At 39.2% G+C, this 17,658-nt stretch overlaps 1 protein-coding gene across 4 annotated transcripts in view; it reads right to left on the bottom strand.

Annotated features, from left to right (window-relative positions):
* The window catches only part of LOC127419279 (extracellular sulfatase Sulf-2-like), a 223,310-nt gene that overhangs the window by 131,003 nt on the left and 74,649 nt on the right, over positions 1–17,658 (bottom strand). For all 4 annotated transcript variants that reach the window (XM_051660559.1, XM_051660560.1, XM_051660561.1 and 1 more), the window contains one exon: positions 4,369–4,422. The gene's annotated coding sequence lies outside the window, so the exon portion shown is untranslated. The remainder of the gene's footprint in view (positions 1–4,368; positions 4,423–17,658) is intronic.

The following is a 17,658-nucleotide window of genomic DNA, read 5'->3' as shown; positions in this document are numbered from 1 at the left end:
GGTTTGCATAGAGGAGAAATGAAGAGCAGATGTTATCTTGTTTTAGAAGAATGACTGAATTATGACTTCGGTCTAAATACTGGAAGTTAGCCATCCATCCAAAAAGGTCAAGGCGACACTATTTTAAAGTGTAAATAGTGGAAGATAATTTTTGCATTCCAGCATAAATAGTGGCAAATAATATTTGCACTTCAGTGCAAATAATAATAAACATTTTATGCATTGTGCATTTTAACACACATTTTCAGATTTATAATGATATTTTCATTTTACATTTATTTATCAGTTATAAATCCCATATATTCAGGACTTGCAACTATAGATTTGGATTTACAATCTATTTAGATATATACCTATATATTTGAATTCAAAGTTATATATTTGGATTTATAAATATATATTTAGAATTCATATAATTATTTCCAATTTGTCCTCCAATATGTATTTATATTTATACATTCAGGACTTACATTTATATATTCAGTTTTAAAACTATATATTTAGGATATACATTCATATATCCAGAATTGTATATATATAATGTATTCAGAGTAGCATTTTATATATAGAATTTATAACATCCTCGGATTAACAACAATATATTCAGCATTTATAACTATAACTATATATATATATATATATATATATATATATATACACACACACACACAAATTAACATTTATATATTTAGATTTACGATCTATAACCATATTGTCAGGATTTATATTCATATATTTAGATTTATATCAACATATTTAGCATTACATTTAAATATTCAGGATTTTTTTTAAATATTCAGATATACAATATATTCAGATAACATTATATTTGGGATTTATAACTATAGATTACTCTAAAACTATACACGTATATTCAGATTTACAATATATATATGGATTTATAACCAGATATTCAGGATTTACAACTATATATTCGGATTTATGACTATATATTAAACATTTATATAAATATTTTACATATTAAAAAACAGTAATATAAAAACATATAAAATGTACTATAAAGTATAATTACACATAATTTAATAACATTTTATAAGCAGTAATTATAACATACTATTAGAACTGATAATATAATACTATTTAATATTTGAATTTTTTTATATTTTCTAGAAATATGTTATTATTATTCTATTTTTTGTTGTGATATGTAACTTGTAGTAGCATCTTGTCGGTAGAGGTCTCAAGACTAATTCGAACTCTGGTCACCAACGCAAAAATACCCATTTCAAACATGCCCTAAAGACCCCTTTCCCGATATTCAAAGTTTTTTTTTATTGTTTTGTCTGTTTCTTCTGTGTGGCTAGTGTTATTTTCACCCAGTGTGATTACTCACTTATTAAAAAAAAAAAAAAAAAAAAAAAGATAAAATATATACAAATAGCCTGTATTTTCCCCATCCATTTACACTGGTTGTTGTACATGTCAGGTGAGGGGGGTAGTGAGAAGGTGAGGACTCAAATGCAGAGAGTAGGATGGGCTTTATTTAACTCAAAATATAACAAAACAAATAAATATGACGCCAAAGGGGAAAACTCCAAGGTCCTGGATTGCACACTGCAGACAAACTGGGCTCAATACACCAGGATGGAACAGAGATGACTGGGCATGACAGGAACCGACAAGGATGAACAGAGTGCAAACCACAACAAATTGGCACAGGACAGAGAACACAATGAGGTTAAATAGGGAAGGAAATGAGGAGGGTAACAAGGGAAAGCAGGTGAGGCAAATGAACTAATAACAAGGTAAATGAGGGGGTGGGGTTTCACTTAAGACAGCACAGACACGAGTGCACATGGCAATGAGAAAACACAAAGCCAAGTGCACTCACACAACACTAGTGTCATGATCCAGCCACAAAAACTATAATCAAGACTAACCAAAGTGACAGGATCCTGACACTAGATACACAAAACAGGCACAAACACAGAAAAACAGGTGACAGGGTCCAGACACAACTCAACTAGGGAATCAGGATCCTGACAGTACAATTGAACCGCAACTGTGTCTCATACATGTTATTATGGTAATTAGGGTTTAGGCAGCTATGTTCACAAAACCACATCTGTTTCAATCTTCAAGGGAAGAGATGTCTAGCTAGATTAGCTGTGCTGAAATTACACATTGTGCGAGGGAGGCCACGCAGTTCACGATATCCTAATGAAGGGTTACACAACAAAATTAACATCCTACTTTATAGCACATCAAAATCAACCAACCTACACAATCCGTAGAAATGTAGATTTAAGCTAAGACTGTCCTTTGTGTAATTCTCACTTGTCTATTCACACCGATTCACTCTCTTTGAGAGCAGCTTTGATTGAATGTAAATGCTTATAGTCTTACAGTCATTTGGCCCCAATAGGTGTTCATAGGTGAGAAAGACAAAGAGAGAAATAGATATAACTGAATATACAACAGTTAGTTCCGGTCCTCGAATCTGATTGGACGAGATGTTCCATGTGTACTGATGGTCTCACACCATCAGCACTCGGATACTTCACTGTTTGTATCACTCCGCTTGTGGTTGTGCCATTCTAAACTAAAGTGTAAGAGCAGTGCAGATGTGTTAAGAGCCAACTGTCTCTTTACATTTAATTTTGTGACATTACATATTTTAGCCAGCAGGTGGAGGCAAAAGGCTATTTTTGTGTGTAATATGAGCCAGTTGGTGATGTGAATTGAGTCATCGTCACTCAGTGTTTACATTCAACAGCACTACGTGATCGCTCGTATTACTACTACACTAATAAAGCTAGGAAATAGCTTTAAACGGATTTAAACGAACAACTTCAGCATTAAGGCTCAACACATCTGAGAGACACAACAGACTGATTAACTACACAAACTCAAGGCGCTTACCTCTTACCGGACTTTCCACACTGTAGAGGACGTATGGTTCAAAATGGCGGAAATTGCGGTTTTTATAGTGAATGACTCTTGCACACCAGCTACCGCAGAATAGGAAGGAATACCCCCACTTGGACGGATATTTTTCCACTGAGAAAATAAGATGAATTTCACCAAAATGACATTATCTTCAGAAAGCTGACTAACAAACTACAGCATCATCAACAGGTGATCGCACACGCTGCATCTCTCTCTCTCTCTCTCTCTCTCTCTCTCTCTCTCTCACACACACATACACACATCCTTGTTTCTCCAATAACATGTTAGAAACAGCCCAAGCCATGATACTAGTACTTCTATAGTGATGTTTTTGAGAGGCTTGGACACATCATTTGGTTTGAACCAGCAGTGGCAGATTCTGATCCGTGGTGTAAGAAAGTAGTTCCATGCACAAATTTTTTTTGGACCGTACTCAATTTTTCCTAATTTTTTAACATTTACTTGTTCATTGAACTGTTGTATATAAGCAATATCACACTCGCAGTCATGCTATATGGCCCTAAATCAGCACTGCTGTGATTGCCTGTGGCCTCGTGCCTGCGGCCGAATCACAGAAGTGCTGATGTAGGGCCATATTTCACTCTTGTGATATTGCTTAAAAACAACATGTACACATTTCACCTTTCATCATCTGCACTAGAGTAAAGCAGGAGTGAAGTATGTGTGTAGATTGGTTGATGGTATCTAAAAGTAGTGTATGAGAGAAAGACTGAAGGTCAGAGCCTGAGTGAAAATGAAAGCAAAAATTAGTGTGTATATGTGTGTGTAAGAGTGTGTAATGAATCAGCTCAGAAACAGAAGCAATTTTCCAACTTGTATTGGGAGACAATCAGAGCCACCAATATTTGGATCAGACCATATTTCATTTAACCATTGTCCTTTTTAGTACATATGAAATACACACAGCTCCTTCCCTGTCCATCGTCATGGATATTCTGGTCTGGATGTTGTGACAGACTCTTCCCGACTCCTATTTTTTGCCTAGTGCTGTTACTTGGAAGAACAGAAAGGTGCTGTGGGAAGGAGATATTTTTTCATGTTTGTGAGAAAGTTGTTTACAATCATCAGCTTGAGCCCTAGAGGCTTCGAAGCTTTTCTCCTGACAGCCATTAGCAGTGGCCATTTCCCTGATGGTCAGGGCCACCTCTATGGCCCTAGTATCCAGGCAACAGTCTGAAGACAACAAGGGTCATCAACGAGCAAGACAAGCTGCCCTCAGGTGCCCACAACTGCCTTACAAGCCATTAGAGTCTATGTACTAGACAGGAAAGTGCATGTGGCATAAATCTAAGTGTGCAAGTGTCTGTTTGATGGTTCTTGTTTCGAAACTTTTTGGAGTTTGACTGACAGTATGTAAGAGAGAGGATGAAAGTTACATTCAACTGCACAGAGAGGGACAGATCAGAACTTGCTGGAGGAGAGTGTTATATTGCTTACCTGACAGAGATGGGCCCAAATCTTCTCCAGATAGCCAGTGAAGATGCACAAACACTGAGGAGAAATGAAACACATAAGATTAAAATACTTACCAAAGTACAGTTTTGCATCTGCATATGCATCCAGAATTTCTATGATTAGTTGCTGACCATTACACTGCCAAAGGGTTAGTATAAAAACTGATTGTCTAAAAGTAATAGATCATTTTGCACATGTACCTGTTAAATTATATAGAGAATTTGGCTTATTTAAAAAAATACTTGAAACTGTCACGGGAGTAGTGAAGGGAGGACTCAATCCCAGAATTTTAAATGGGCTTTATTAAAAAACAACAACAACAACAACAACAACAACAACAACAACAACAACAACAACCCCGTAAGGAAGAAACAAATGTCCCAAAAACGGGCTAGAACAGAGTAGGCCAGGCTGGGGAAGGGGGAGCCTCATGTACCAAGCTCAGAACAGGATCTTCCAGATGGACAAATGGACCGACACAAACAAACAAACAAACTGGGAGAATCTCCACGTGTACCTTTGACAACGAACTGGCACAGGACAAGGAGATAAAATAGGGAAGGAAATGAGGACAGAGACAGGAGAGCACATGGCAAACAATCCTGATGGAAGCCATGTGCTCACACTAACACATCTGACAAGTAGGGCTGGGTATTGACACAGATTTCCCGATTCAGTTTGATTCTGATTCACAAACTCTTGATCCGATTTCGTTTCGATTCGATTCTATATAGATTATAATTTCCATTTTGCTTACATATAAAAGAAATGATCTCCCAGCTAATGCTGTTAATTATGCAGGGGACCTTTTAACAAGGTACATTAGGAAAATATTTATTTTACTAATTATATTTGATTACTTTTTCATCATTTTGGTCACATTTTAGCTTTTATAAAAATGAACAAAAATGTATTCAATCAGTAAATAAGATATTATATTTCATATATTATTTTTGTTACATATTTATTGTTAAATAGCATCATTTATACTATTTACAAGTATTTTCATTGATTTGTTGAACATGTGCTAAAACTGGTACTGTCTCTTTAACAAAAAACGGCATTTCTGTAAACAGCACCTTTAAATGAGCGCATGTTAACGAGAAAGACTTGAATGGCTTTAACTCATCTGTGCGATGCATGATTATAATTACATGTTTTTTTGTAGTTGTTTTTAATCAACAGAAAGGGTTTTAAAGAGACAGTATTCAATGACAAATAGGTTGTGTGGACCTTGTCTTGAACACACATTACACAGAATAACTTTGACTCTCAACACGCTGTGAAAGGATCTCACTGCTGAACACTTCACAACTAAACTACACAATTACTGGTGAGTGAAATGTAAACATTTACCAGCCAGTTGCCAAATACATTCACTTTAGTCATAGCACAAAATGTGGTTGCAAATGCAATAATTTCCTTTCACTGTAGTGGAGGGTTGTACATTGAGTGAAAGATCAATTTTGGGTTTAAGAATCGATATCGAGATCGTTCAAATGAAAATCGCCATTAATCGGAAAAACAATATTTCTACCAAACCCTACAGACAAGACAGAAGAGCACAAGGTGAATGAACACAATCATAAGCCATGTGCTCAAACAAAAAACACAGCACAAAAGACAGATAGAAGAGCGCATGGCAAAAGAACCGAACCTGAAGCCATGCGCACACAAAGACAAGACATGGAGCATGAGCGTCCGATCCCAACATCAGAACCGAAACCAAATTAGATAGAAGAGTCAGGATCCAGACACCATGCCCCAAACATGAAACCCAACATAGACAGAAGAACGCATAGCAAGGAAATCAAACCCAAAACTGTAATATAGATTTCTATAAGTAGTATTTTGCCTTGTCCTTTGAATTATGCCAAAAAAAAAAAAAAAAATTTACTTATTACATTTGGACAGACAGAAAGTCTGATCACCAAGTCTAGACACATTTCGGCTGATATTTTTTTCTGTGTTCACAGCAGGAGGTTGTGGGCCGACTCTGCTGCAACGTTTTTTTCTTTATTTTTATTTTTTCTCCATGCTGGTCTGGTATCAACTATTTTAGATTTACATACCTCTAAACTGCAGGTTAAGAATGGAGGCATGTCATTTGTCAGTCAGATGTTTTATTTCTATCTAGGCGTTTTTTTTTTTTTTGGCCAAAATAAGCTACAATTGATATAAGAGAATGGAAAGTCAGCTGATTCACTGACAAGTGGCGTCTCCTATCACCAGCGTGTTAACCATTCTTTGTGGCACGTCCGGAATCACGATGCATCAGCAGCGTGGGAGACCCGGGGTTACGCTTTAAGACCAGGAAGTAATTGTGTTCGCATAATCAGTGACAAGTGCGTTTTAGAGGTTGCATTTTTCTCTCTTATATTACATTTTACTCCACTGATAGTTAGGTTTAGGTTTGGCATTTGGGGGTTTCAGTTTATAAATTATGCATTCCCCTTCACTGTATTACAGCCTGTACAGCTGAAAACAGCTCGCTTACATGCCCATACACCCAACAACACTTATCGCTTTGGCCAGTGGGGGCAGTGTTTTGCATTTCAGTAAGCACAGACCGATTTTAGCTAAAGAAAAGTCAACCTACTTGTGACGAGGAGGAGGGCGTGGCCGGGCCGTGATGGAGCACGGCCGGCGCTGAATCAGTTGATCAGCGGGAGAGCGAGATAAGGGGCAGCTGAAGACGCCAGTTTGAGAGAGAGAGACACACGCGGCCGCATTGCATGTGTGTATGTGTCCCTATGTTTTATATTGTTTTAAGTTCATTTATATCATTAAAGTTTATGTTTACTGTTCAGCCGGTTCCCGCCTCCTCCTTGCCTGTCCTTATAATGTTACAGTGGTGCCGAAAACCCGGGAGGGAGGAGGGATGCGCTGTTGCGGAGTCCTCGCTGCTGCCATCCACCAGGGGAGCAGCTGCAGCCGACTGCCTGGGGACAGAGGGATCGCTGCCGACAGCTGAGAGCCGGAGGAACCGCGGCCATCTGCCGAGAAGGGGAGGAGCGGGAGAGGACTCGCTGCCATCCACCGGGGGAGGAGCAAGCTGGCATCCGTCAGAGGGCGGAGGACCCGGAGCGTCCGGGAGCCGGCGAGCAAGTTCTTTTCTATCTCTCTCTCCTCTCTCTCTCTGTCTCTGCTCGCCCTTTCCCTCTCCCCACTCCTCCCCTCATCTCTCCCTCCAGATTCACAGGAGGCGGGGTGGACCACCGGCTGACAGAACGGCCGGAAGGTGGGGGGAGTTAGTCAGACCGGTGGCGCCCTGGCCTGAATCGGGCGGGGGAGGAGTGTGACGAGTAGGAGGGCGTGGCCAGGCTGTGATGGAGCACGGCTGGTGCTGAATCAGCTGATCAGCGGGAGAGCGAGATAAGGGGCAGCCAGAGATGCCGGTTCAGGAGAGAGAGATGCACGCGGCCGCATTGAGTGTGTTTGTTTGTGTTATGGTTTATGTTTGTTTTATGTAGAGTTTTGCATTAAAACTTTATTGCCCATCCTTATACTGTTACACTACTGTTTCTGATTTCACTCTGAGATCAGTCTGGCTACTCAAGACTAAATGGGTGGCAACCAAACTACAGACTAAACTAACCCATTTTGTCTGCATTTCCATAAATACAGTACCACGCTAACTACTAGTGCACACATACAGTACATACACAGAGGCTGCAATCAAATGCAACTTGTCTTGTCTCATGCATAAGGGATGGAACATATATTAGTAAATGAGTTTCAACAACAGCAGTAATGTGAAAGGAGTGTGCGTTTATGTGCACAGTTTCCCCTGTGCCTCATTTTTTCCACTCTTGTGCTCAAGTAGAAAGCAATGGCGCAATTCTCTTATTTTTCAACCAAATAGATCAGAAGGGAGTCATCAAAGCCCCTCCACTGAGGATAAATCAAACAGGACACACAGAGAAAAGGCAAGGACACATGCACACACACACACACGCAGAGGTAGGCAAAGTCACACAAAGACACGCATATACTTACGCAAACTGAGAGTAGCAGTGGCAAGTTAATCCACACATACAGGAAGAGCTGTGAAACCACACATACCACCACCTCTCCAGTCCTTCACTAGGATGGAGATTTTAATGGTGACAGAATAGGGAGAGAGATAACATCTTTATGTAGCAGAAGTAGGTCTAAGTGAACTCTCCATGTGATGGGGTGACAGGCTCCCTTTTATTCTGTTTCATCCTACTCTGCCTTCTCTCTTGCTTTAGCAAACACTACTAAATAGCAATCGCAATTACACTACAAATTACAAACCATGAATTATTCATGTATCGACCCCCCACCCAAAAAACCCACCCACTATAATCAAAGAGATTCAGATGTACTGTGGTTTTCTCAGAATTTCCCTAACTGTATTGTAACCAATATATTTTGGGGTTTTAATGTTGGAGCTAATTGCGTGTTGAACATCTGTGCTGATTTGCAAGTAACAGACACATGACAGACCATCTGCTGCCCAATAGACTAATGAGAATAAAACATCTCAAACACGCACCCACATGTCAGTTTTGAAGCCATCCTATTGTTGGGCATATTACAGCTATATTTTATACATTCAGTCCCCAGGCAGCCATTCAAACATCTTTATGCGACCATCTTGCCTTACAGAGTCATTTGATTTGTAGAGGGCAAATCAACCCTGGAGATCTAAATTCACTTTTTATCCACTTATGGCATAAAAGATCTGTGAAATATCACTGAACTGCTCTGAAATACTTATCTTGGGCCAGTGTCCACTTTCGTGTCTTCAAAAAATGGACTTACTGTATCTTATCCCAACACACTATTACAGTGAAATTGACAGGATTCGTATGACTTTTCTAAATTCGTATGATATCATGCACTCGTTTGAATTCCTACGATTTTCACTACAGCCAATATCATTTTATAGGTCTACTTATATCAATTGACTTATATAGGCCTATTTTTTTTTATCTAATATATAATAATTTATAGTTTAAAATGAAGGCATAAAATAGATAAATGAAAAAAAAAAAAGATTTTTTTCTCCCCAATTTGGAATGCCCAAATCCCAGTGCACTCTAAATCCTTGTGGTGGCGTAGTGACTCCCTCAATCTGGGTGGCGGAGGACGAATCTCAGTTGCCTCCACATCTGAGACCATCAATCCGCGCATCTTATCATGTGGATTGTAGAGTGTGTTACCGTTAAGACCTAGCGTGTGTGGAGGCTTCACGCTATTCTCCACGGCATCCATGCACAACTCACCACGTGCCCCACTGAGAGCAAGAACCACATTATAGCGACCACGAGGAGGTTAACCCAACATGACTCTACCCACTCTAGCAACCAAGCCAATTGTTTGCTTAGGAAGCCTGACTGGAGTCACTCAGCATGCCCTGGATTTTAACTTGCGACTCCAGGTGTGGTAGTCAGCGTCTTAATGAGCTTTGATAAAATAATTTAGTAGCATAAATCAATAAATTATACATATTTGTGTGCAGGACCATGCAGTTGGCACAAAGTGACCGCATAATTGAATTGCAAATTAAATTCAGAGGGAATTTGTTTGTTGAATGTTTTGCTTATTATATTGTGCACTTGCAATGTGCCTATTGCCAACACGGTATATATAGATAAGTCTTCACTGACCTTACAGCTTTCACCTCAACCCACAGATGAATTTGATTGTGTAAAAATAACAGATCGTACTGCACAAGTAATAATAACACAAATATGTGTAGTTAATTAGTTAGATTAAGAGAGTAACTTTAAACCTTCCCAGTGAGTTAATGTATTTATAAAGTTACGCGTCAAATTATAATAAACTTACAATGACGAGAGACACTACACGATCACATTTCAGCACTCCCACAGGGACAGCGACTAGCACTTATAGACCTTTTTCACACTCCTGGTTTTGGAACGCGGAAGTAAACGTTTGCAGGGTAAACTTCAACAGCATTGAATGGGAGACCACAGCAAATATTATTTTCAATTACCCATTTCCTCCAAGACCAAAAGAAAAAATCCACTATTACGTTGGAATGACTTTCCAGAAGAAAAAAAATTTAATAGAGAGTGTTGGATTAAGACAGTAAAGTGGGAGAAGACGCCAAATTTACTGTCACTCTCTCAGCAGCTGTAATAGAAACCCCCTCGCAGCTGTGGTAATTCATTTTTTTATTTTTTTACTAATTCCAGGGTACTATAACACAAAGCATAATGTTATAAATTTACACTCAATGTTTAAAAAAAAATTATAATATAAAAACCATTGTGAGATTTACACTGATAAATAAGGCGGAAATGCATCATCACAGTCTGTGAAAAAGGTCTATAGTGTGTCGTTGTGAAGTGCAATTTTGGGAAACACATTTGACAAAGGAAAGAACATTCGTAATGTAGAGAACCCCTTTAAAAGCTAAGATCAATAGTTATTGCTATATTCACTGGGAGGGGTGGGGTGGGTACCCTAGGTTTTTTTGAAATTCCGCCACTGGTCTGTTTGAATGTGTATGACTGTAGCAGCGCTAATCAAAATATCCTATTGGAATATTACCTTATCCTGTAGGATCTTTATATTTGTTGTTCTTTCTCTTTTATGTACGGTGTGTCAGTAAACCAGTCACTGCATAGAAGGTCAGCAGGAAAAGAGTCAAATTCTTCCAAATATTCAACCAAATAGGCAAGACAAAGTAAGTTAATTTCTATGATTACACTGTGCATGAAGGAAAGTTGTTTAAGCGTCCTAAAAATAATATCACAATGCAAAACATCTTAATGGTCCTAAATATAAACTTGATATTCTTTATTCAAAATATAATTTCATAATTGTTTCTTTTGATTTTGAAGTAAAATAGGGCCTGCAGCTGATTTCAAGAAACCCCTTAAGAAACCCCTTAGTGAAAATATCCTTAGAATTACAACTATGGAACAGGTTTACTAAGACCCCAAATAATGGGTGCTAATTTGCTTGTGCAATCTATCAAATTGACCCTTCGCTAAGCCCTGCCTTAAAAGTGCTTTCTTACCAATCCTGTCTTAGCAATTATTGCCCTGCCGCCATTACTCTGACACGCATTTGCTATTTTCCAGTGACAGCCTATGGGAGTAATGTGTGTTTGAGCACTTTTAAGCAGGATTTTAACAAAATAATAATAATACAAAAGTAATTACATTACATTGTTGCCGGTCATTTGTAGTAGTGGCACGAGTTACCCAGAGAGGATACACGTAGTGTTTTTCTTTCTTTTTTCAAAATAATCTTTAAATAAATCTGGAGAAGAGCATGTTCTGGATTAAACTGTGTCAGCCCTCATTCCCAAATGAACATATAACATCTGCAACGACACCTACATTTGCTCCAAGGTAAATTAAGCTATTAACTGAACGTTAATTCATTTATGTATTGAGTCAAGTCATAGTAAAAGGGATGGTTATTAAACAGTTTACAGCATCAGAATGAGTGTGTTTTGAGATGTTGTAAACAGCTCAGTTCGCTTATGCTTATGTTATTAGATGTGTAATTAAATGAAGTTTTTCTCTTTTCAAGTGACTGTAATAATTGTTTGCCTTGATTCTGATTCACAGTCTCCACATTTTTTAACCAAATTAAGTAATTTAACAATTTATTTTACAAAAAACTTCAGATAAATATCAGAATCAGAATCAAAATCAGAATGAGCTTTATTGCCAAGTATGCTTACACATACAAGGAATTTGTCTTGGTGACAGGAGCTTCCAGTGTACAACAATACAAAAACAGCAGCAAGACATAGATAATAATAAAAAATTAAAAATAATTATACACATATGTACAGACACACATATACACACACACACACACACACACACACACATACACATGGGTAGTGCAAATCTAATACAATCTGTTATGTACAGTGTAAATACAAATCTGTTATGTACAGTGATGTTGTACTGTTTTTTTTTTTTTTTTTTTTCTTCAGAGGAATGAAATGGCAGAAGAGGTTGGATGTGTTGGATAAATATAAGAAAGACTAAACTGTGTATTGCACATAGTTATTACTCAAGGGGGCAATTTAACTGTTCATGAGATGGATAGCCTGTTCCTGTGCCTGACATTTCTGGTGCTCAGAACTCTGAAGCGTCGGCCAGGAGGCAACAGTTCAAAAAGGTAGTGGGCAGGGTGAGTGGGGTCCAGAGTGATTTTTCCAGCCTTTTTCCTCACTCTGGAAGTGTATAGTTCTTATGGGGGGGTGGGGGGCAACCAATAATCCTCTCAGCAGTCCGAACTGTCCTTTGTAGTCTTCTGATGTCTGGTTTCGTAGCTGAACCAAACCAGACAGTTACTGAAGTGCAGAGGACAGACTCAATGACTGCTGAGTAGAACTGTATCAGCAGCGCCTGTGGCAGGTTGAATTTCCTCAGCTGGCAAAGGAAGTACAACCTCTGCTGGACCTTCTTCACAATGGAGTCAATGTGGGTCTCCCACTTCAGGTCCTGTGAGATGGTAGTGCCCAGGAACCTGAATGACTCCACCGCTGCCACAGTGCTGTTTAGAATGGTGAGGGGGGTCAGTGTTGGGGTGTCCCTCCTAAAGTCCACAATCATCTCCACTGTTTTGAGCATGTTCAGCTCAAGGTTGTTTTGACTGCACCAGACAGCCAGCTGTTCAACCTCCCTTCTGTATGCAGACTCATCATCATCTCGGATGAGACCGATAACAGTGGTGTCATCTGCAAACTTCAGGATCTTGGACTTCAGGAGTAGTGGGGAGAACACACATCTCTGGGGGGCACCAGTGCTGATTGTACAGGTGCTGGAAGTGAGTTTCCCCTGTCTCACAAGCTGCTGCCTGTCCGTCAGAAAGCTGGTAATCCACTGACAGATAGAAAAGGGAACAGAGAGTTGGTGTAATTTATTCTGGAGTATAGCTGGGATGATGGTGTTGAAAGCCAAACTGAAGTCCACAAAAAGGATCCTTGCATATGTCCCTGGTCTGTCCAGATGTTGCAGGATATGATGCAATCCCATGTTGACTGCATCATCCACAGACCTGTTTGCTCGATAAGCAAGTTGAAGGGGATCTAGAAAGGGTCCAGTGATGTTCCTCAGGTGGGCCAACACCAGTCTCTCAAATGATTTCATGACCACAGATGTCAGGGCGACAGGTCTGTAGTCATTAAGTCCTGTGATTTTTGGTTTCTTTGGGATGGGGATGATAGTGGAACGTTTGAAGCAGCATGGGAATTCACACTGCTCCACTGATCTATTGAAGATCTGTGTGAAGATGGGGGCCAGCTGGTTAGCACAGGATCTAAGACATGCAGGTGAAATGCCATCTGGGCCCTGTGCTTTCCTTATCCTTTGCTGTCGAAAGACGCGACTCACATCATCTTCACAGATCTTAAGTGCAGGTTGAGTAGCAGGAGGGGGGAGGAGGGGGGTTGCAGGAGGTGTTGGTGTTTGTGTGAAGTGAAGGTCAGAGTGGGTGTGGGGTGTGAGATTGGGCCTTTCAAATCTACAGTATAACACATTCAGGTCGTCAGCCAGTTGTTGGTCCACCACAGGGTTGGGGGCAGGAGTCCTGTAATTCATAAGTTGTTTCATGCCACTCCACACTGATGCAGGGTCGTTAGCTGAAAACTTGTTTTTCAGCTTCTCAGAGTATCTTCTTTTAGCCACTCTGATGCCCTTATTCAGTGTGTTCCTGGCCTGATTGTACAAGACCTTATCCCCAACTCTGTAAGCATCCTCTTTGGCCTGACGAAGCTGCCTGAGTTCCACTGTAAACCATGGTTTGTCATTGTTAAATGTTAAATAAGTCCTATTAGGAATGCACATATCCTCACAAAAACTGATATATGATGTAACAATATCTGTGAGATACCAGATTGGTGTCTGCAGCCTCAAAAACACTCCAGTCAAAGCAGTCTTGTAGTTCCAGCTCTGCTTCGTTGGTCCATATCTTTACAGTCCTTAATACAGGCTTAGCAGATTTTAATTTCTGTCTGTAGGTTGGAAGAAGCTGAACCAGACAGTGATCAGATAGTCCCAAAGCTGCTCTAGGAACAGAGTGATATGCATCCTTTATTGTTGTGTAGCAGTGATCCAGTATATTTCTGTCTCTGGTTGGGCATGTAATGTGCTGTTTGTATTTGGGCAGTTCACGTGTGAGGTTTGCTTTGTTAAAATCCCCAAGAATAATAATAATTGAGTCCGGGTATTGTTGTTCCGTGTCTGTGATTTGATCAGTCAGCTGTTGCAGCGCTGTGTTCAAACACGCGTTTGGCGCGATGTAAACATTCACCAGAATAAACGAGGAAAACTCCCATGCATTACAATATCACTCCTCATACCATCCCATGTAAAAATATTATCAATTCCGTTTATGAGAATATTTAGCCAAAAACCACATTGTTCACGGCAATCTCTCATTCATTCCTATGGGGAGATCTGCAGAGCTTGTCAGAGCGAGCAACCGTAACCAAGGGGGGCGGAGCTTAGCAAAGTCAATTGAGTGTGCACATTGTGGGTGTATTGCGGGTGAAGAAAAACTGTGCAAACAGCTACACGAGAAAATATGTTGGACATAACCTCCAAAAAACTGCCTTTTGCGTGTGCCAATTGCACCAAATGCACACTCAGTTACAGTACGGCTCTGACTAAATAATACTATTTTATTTTTATTCAGCATAATATAGAAATATAATCATAAAATCCCTGCTATTTAGCATGTGTAAGAGTAGTTGATGAGCATACCTGTGTATGACACTCTTCTCTTTAACTTACAATACACAAAGAAGAAAATACAATATCATGTACATGCTAAGCCACTGGTGTACACTAAAACTGATATCTGAATTTTAAATCGCAGATATCATGACCATGTTAAAGTTGCGCTCTGGAGAGACACGGAGGCTGCACGGGACAGAACTAGCGCTCGCTGCTCATTTCAGGAACCAGACACCCGTGTTTGGCATACTGGTGCGTAACATTCAACCCACTTTAATCGAGTTCTGGATCCAACACTTAAAATATTACGCAATATTTCACTAGTTCAAAACAATGTTTAAAACATAAAATTACGACATAATTTGGGCTTAAATTGTTAGTAGGCTTTTTTAAATTTTTTTTATCTAAGAGTTATAGGAGTTATAATCATCAGTAGCTATGTTATCAGTTATGAAATCGAGAGTTTTAAAATAACCGAATAAAACTTTTTTCATGAGAAATAATTTAATATAACATCAATGTGTGTCATCAATGGGTGATCTGTGTATTCTCTGTTCTCATAGTCTCTTTTTGCCACAATGACTGCATGATGCACAGCACGAATCAAATTAATACCTGCCTTTCATTCATATTAACTCACTCTTGCAGTTTCTATTACTGAAATGACTTTCAGGCTTGATAAATCACTTTGCGGGTGCTATTTGATTCATTTGCATTGTCATCACCATTTATTATGCGCATTTGGAGGCAAGTGTCTAAATCGCATATTAATTTCAGGGGAACACGCAAAAATTGACAAGATGTGCTATTTTGTACATCTGAAAGACACAATCCTCAAAAGACTACGTTAGAATGCCAGCTTGGACCTTTTTTGCACATGCTGTCAAGTTTGCACAAGTTTTTATACATGCAAAACCACTAGTAAATCAGGGCCTATGAGTTTTCTTAACTTAAGGGATTTCTTGCAACTGGGCACAGGACATTTTTTGACAGGTTTGGTGAAAATCACCCAGTAGCTGAAGAAGGTGAAAAGTGTGAAGGTTTAATCCAGCAGTAATTGAAAGATTTTTTCTTTAATTACATTACAATCAAAACTAACCCACAGTGTGACCAAACAACACTTTACCTTTAGTGTCCTGCCAATTCAGTTACAACTCCCTTTGGTGTTTATATTCTAATCTTTATTATTTTCTTCTCCTTTTTCTGCCTTGGCAACCTCTGTGGACAAAGAACCAAAAATGGATTTCAGTTCGTTTAACCAAGCACCACTAAAGGAAAACCCTAAAACTCTGATCCTACCTCTTTCATTCTCTGCAAAGCCACTGAATAGAAAAATTGATTTCAAATTGCCGAAACGCAGTAACAATGCCTCAGTAAGGGCTGTGCTTGGATGAAGGGCCTAATATATATTCTGGACACGAACTTGCAGTAATACACCTTCCACATGCCTAGAGCAAGTGGATCCATTTTAGAAAAGTTAGAGTAGAAAAGCACAGTGGGTCCTGCTGATTACTGAAACTGTGTGCGTGTATGTGGGTGTGTATCAGGGCGCTCAGAAAGGCTTTAGAAGGACTTTCAGGGTTGAGGGAATTGGTTTTCCATGGATTAGATGTTGGCATGCACTGTTGACTTGGATTATTTCTGGCACGCTGGAGGCTGCCTCGTGCCCACCCTCAGGATCACTACTTGCTGTGCTACTAATGACATTACCAACATTAAACTGTACCGCCCGCCATTCCCGCTGCAAAAACAAGGCCTCTATCCTCAGGACAACTATGCTCTTGGGAAAGACCTCATCACACCTTGCTGTGACTAAGATATTTTAGTGAAGTCAACCACAATCATTCACCAATTATTTTCATTATGTCACCATAGCACACTAAATCAATCCAGTTACAAAAAAGATGACACAAAGAAATTCCCATGATTTCTCCATAGTGATAAAAATAGAAATATATGATAATGGCTCAACCTATAGGTTCTTCTGAAAAACTGGTCTGAAAAGCAGGAGTTGTTTACAAATGCATTGCATAAACTCAAACACACCTAAAGTTTGTGTGAATGTAAATCCAGATGACTTGTAGTACATACTGTACTGTTACTATCATCATTGCAACGTAGTCTTTTATTTCCATAAAGACCAACTAATCAACAAACAGAATTTCAAAACAATAAAATACAGGCATCAAATTGTAGCTAGCCTCCTATCCATCAGTTTTTATTTAAGACAGGAAACGTCCGTGTTTAAATTTGGTTACTCGTTCCATATTTACGGTATATATGCAATATGCAATACAAATGACTGATGTATGTCAATAACCTGTAATACGCTTCTCTCGTCTCGTTCCAAACCTAGATGTTATCATTTTTCTGTTGAACATAAAACCCTCATTCACTAACCGTGCATACGCAAAAATCACATATTGCTGGTGTCTTTTAAACCATGGATGGAATAAACATGAAATGAATGAAAATACACACACACACACACACACACACACACACACACACACACACACACACACACACATATAAGGGATAATCCATCGCTAGGTGTGTGTTAAAC

This window comes from Myxocyprinus asiaticus, chromosome 28 (assembly GCF_019703515.2).
Source record: "Myxocyprinus asiaticus isolate MX2 ecotype Aquarium Trade chromosome 28, UBuf_Myxa_2, whole genome shotgun sequence".
NCBI lineage: Eukaryota > Metazoa > Chordata > Actinopteri > Cypriniformes > Catostomidae > Myxocyprinus > Myxocyprinus asiaticus.
Note: the sequence above shows the minus strand (reverse complement) of the source record. Positions and strands in the feature narration are given on the sequence as shown.